Below are 4,358 nucleotides of genomic sequence, written 5' to 3'. Positions count from 1 at the left end.
TTACATCCTATCTAAATTGCACATGTTGGTTACTCTTAAACTGTTGCCAGGTATTAAGTAGTGCAATCTAGCTTGTTGTTAACTGTAGTTGGGGTTGATACTACCATTCTTCAATTGGCATGTCAGGTATATCGTCCTTTCTTGGACTGCCCAGGCTGTTACGCTTGAGGTAGGTTTTGCAGCCACATAGAGAAACCAAAGTGGTTATTGTCATCTGCAGAAAACACCACTTAAGAATGGTGTGCCGAGGACTGTCCTTTGCTGTTGCTAAATTTGGATGAGGCAAGTTCATTTTTCTGCACCTTCATCTCTTTCTCTCTTTTGCTTGCATAGCATAGTACAGCATAATTTTTGCAAGTTATTGATGCAGCTGTTGTCTGATTTACTGACTTAGGTGGTTCTTTTTATTTAAACTGATTTGCAGATGCACTTGGTTCTTTTTATTAAACTCATGGTGGTCTACCTGTTCATCAGCTGGTTCTTTCTCTTTATGTATGGTAATCTGTTTCCTGTAGGAACAAATGATTCTTTCCTGAAGAGTACACCAGAAGTCAATGTTCTGCCAGGTGTAACTAACCTGGTGGAAGGTCTGGTCCATGCTAAATAAGCATGCAGTTTCTTGCAGTGAAATCAGTAAATAATTTAAATGTTTGAGAGAAAATTTATCTCTGCCTGTAATGTGATGTGTAAAGTTAACTGCTCTGAATGATGCCAGTATGATAGCAATATTGAGGTCACTACTATACATGAAGGAAATTTTTTTTTTACAATATTTCCTGTTATGCTATTCGTCTATCTTATGAGATGCTGGTTTTAAGAATGGATAGAATCTCTTTATTTCTTCTCTTCTGCTGATGGGTATCTTCCCTGTGGTGCAAAATAGAAAAAAGTGTATTAATTCATAACAGTCAAGCCATGATGGCATGGAGATCTGTATTAATTTAGCGAGAGATCTCTGCAGAACACAGAACTTTTTTTTTTTTTCGTGCTTTTTAAAACATACAGGTTCTGTCTCGCAACCTGCAGGGCTGAATAGCAGTGTACACCCATAATTATCTTTCTTTGTGAAATTCCATTGTGATTGAATTTCAATACCTACCCCTTCTGCAATGCAGATAAATATGCTAATTACTTTTCATGAAAGTAGGTTTTCTCCTTCCCTGTGAGAATTTTGTTAACTTCCTGTATTTCTGTATTGTGTGTTATGCTGAATCTCTTTTTATGTCTTAGTTAAACAGCTTTAAACCTAGTAATTGATGCCAGTGAGGTATAGATAAGTGTCATATGCAGAATGTTACATGATAATATTCTTCGGTAATGAGATTTTAGTTTCCGTTACAGAATCACAGAATGGTTGAGGTTGGCAAGGACCTCTGCAGGTCATCTGGTCCAACCCCCTGCTCAAAGTGGGGCCATCTAGACACTGTCCAGGACCATGTCCACATGACTTTTGAGTATCTCCAAGGAGGGAGACTACAGCACCTCCCTTCGCAACCCGTGCCAGTGCTCAGTCACCCTCAAAGTGAAAGTGTTTCCTGATGTTCAGAGGGACCCTCCTGTGTTTCACTCTGTGCGCGCTGCCTCTGGTCCTGTCAGTGGGCACCACTGAAAAGAGCCTGGCTCTGTCCTCCCTGCACCCTCCCTTCAGATATTTATATACATCGATGAGATCCCCCTGAGCCTTCTCTTCTCCAGGCTGAACAGTCCCAGCTGCCTCAGCCTTTCCTCCTAGGACAGGTGCTCCAGTCCCTTCAGCATCTGAGTGGCCCTTTGTGTGGGACTCAAGTATGTCCATGTCCCTCTTGTACTGGGGAGCCCAGCACTGGACCCAACACTCCATGTATGGCCTCACCAGTGCTGAGTAAAGCCAAAGGATCACCTCTATCGACCTGCTGGCAATACTTTGTCTAATGCAGGCCACAATACCATTTGCTGCCTTTGGGACAAGGACACATTGCTGGTTCACATTCAACTTGATGTCCACCAGGACCCCTAGCTCCTTTTCTGCAAAGCTGCTTTCCAGCTGGGTGGCAACCAGCATGTGCTGGTGCCTGGAGTTGTTCCACCCCATGTGCTGGATTTTGCACTTCCCCTTGCTGAACTTCATGAGGTTGCTGTTGGCCCATTTCTGCAGCCTGTCCAGGTCCCTCTGGATGGCAGCACGACCCTCTGGCGTATTGGCCCCTCCTCCCAGTTTGGTGTCATCTGTAAACTTGCTGAGAGTGCACTCTACCCCATCATCCACATCGTTAATGAAGGTATCAAGTTATATTGGACCCAGTAATGACCTCTAGGGTAACTGGGGGGCCTCCAACTCTAGGGTAACTCTAGGCCTCCAGCTAGACTTTGTCCTACTGATAACTACTCTCTGGGCCTGGCCATTCAGCTGGTTTTCAGTCCACCTCACTGTTTGCTCATCCAGCCCACACAGCAGCAGCATCTCTAGGCACAGTGAGGGATCTGACCACAGTGGGGGAGGAAACCCCATGTTCAACTTGGTGTCCACCAGGCACTTCTCCTTGTTGAACTTCATGAGGTTCCTGTCAGCCCATTTCTCCAGCCTGTTCAGGTCCCTTTGGATGGCAGCATGACCCTCCTAGTTTGGCAGCATGACTCCTCCCAGTTTGGTGTCATCTGCAAACTTGCTGAGGGTGCACTCTGCCCCAGCATCCAGATCATTAATGAAGATGTTGAACAAGACTGGACCCAGTTTTGACCCCTGGGGTACACCACTAGTTACTGGCCTCCAACTAGACTTTGTGCCACTGATCACCAACCTCTGGGCCCAGCCGTTCAGCCAGTTTTCAGTCTACCTCACTGTCTGCTCATCTAGCCCATACATCAACAGCTTCTCCATGAGGGTCTTATGGGAGACAGTGTCAAAGGCCTTAGTGAAGTCAAGGTAGACAATATCCACTGCTGTCCTCTCATCTACCATGCCATTGTAGAAGCTGATTATGTTGGTCAAGCATGACTTGCTCTTGGTGAAGCCATGCTGACGACTCCTGATGATTTTCTTGTCCTTAATGTGCCTGGAAATTATTTTGAGGATTAGCTGCTCCATCATCTTCCTGAGGACTGAGGTGAGGCTGACGAGTCTGTAGTTCCTAGGTGCTTCTTCATGCCCTTTTTGAAGGTAGGAGTGACATTTGCATTCCTTCAGTCTTTGGATGCTTCTTCCAGTCACTGTGATCAATCAAAGATTGTCAAGAGTGGCCTTGCAATGACATCTGCCAACTCCCTCAGCACTTGTGGGTGTATCCCATCAGGGTATGCTCTTATGGGTGCCCAGTTTGCATAAGGCTTACCTGACCTGATCCTCTTCCACCAAGGGTACATCTTCCTTGCTCCAGCCTTTTCCCCTGGTCTCTGGGGCCTGGGATTCCTGAAGGCTGGTCTTGCTAGTAAAGACTGAAGTGAAGAAGGCATTTAGTACCTCAGCCTTTTCCATGTCCTGTGTCACCAGGTTCCCTGCCTCATTCAGCAGTGGACCCATATTTTCCCTAGTCTTCCTTTTCTCACTTGTCTGCTTACAGAAGCCCTTCTTGTTGTCTTTGACATCACTGGCCGGATTCAATTCCATTGGGGCTGTGGATTTCTTAACCTCATCCCTACATGCCCGGACAATGTCTCTATATTCCTCCCACATTATCTGCCCCCTGCTTCCACCTTCTGCATGCTTCCTTTTCGTGTTTGAGTTTTGCCAGGAGCTCCTTATTCATCCATGCAGGCTTCCTGGCATTTTTGCCCAGCTTCTTACTTGTTGGGCTGGACTTCTCTCAAGCTTGGAGGAGGTGATCCTTGAATATTAACCAGCTTTCTACAGCCTCTTCCCCTGACAAGTGTTATCCCATGGGACTCTTCCAAGGAGATGTTTGAGGAAGGCAAAGCATGCTCTCCTGAAGTCTAGGGCTGTGATCTTGATTTTTGCCCTCCTCTATCCTCTCAGGATCCTGAACTCCATCATCTTGTGGTCGTAAGAGAGATTAAATAATATTTCTGTAAGTGCATGAACTATTGTGGTTTTGAAGATGGTAGGAACATGGTATATATTGGAACCAAAAGGGAAAAAAAAAATTAAAAAGCACTAGGGGACTTTCTGTGAATAAACAAAATATTAATTTGCAAAAACATTAGGAAGTTAATTCTGTCAGAAACTTATCTGTTTTGGAACTTTCATTAGTCTTAGAGTGGCAAGAGAGAGTAGTATTCTACCATGATTAATTCCTTACAAGAAATATGCATCTGAAATTGTCAGTTTATTTAAATACTTTGTTTCAGTCTGCAGAATGGTATGATGAGGATCTAGTAGGTTTTGCATGGCTCTGCTTTAAAAAAACAACAAAAAATTAATGGCA

At 44.7% G+C, this 4,358-nt stretch overlaps 1 pseudogene; it reads right to left on the bottom strand.

The window, feature by feature from the left end:
* Positions 1-834: 834 nt before the first annotated feature.
* On the bottom strand, positions 835-3,649 carry LOC104624665 (annotated as a pseudogene).
* Positions 3,650-4,358: the final 709 nt, after the last annotated feature.

Source organism: Phaethon lepturus, unplaced genomic scaffold, assembly GCF_000687285.1.
Source record: "Phaethon lepturus isolate BGI_N335 unplaced genomic scaffold, ASM68728v1 scaffold2328, whole genome shotgun sequence".
NCBI lineage: Eukaryota > Metazoa > Chordata > Aves > Phaethontiformes > Phaethontidae > Phaethon > Phaethon lepturus.
The sequence above is the reverse complement of the archived record's forward strand: the minus strand, read 5'-3'. Positions and strand labels throughout refer to the sequence as shown.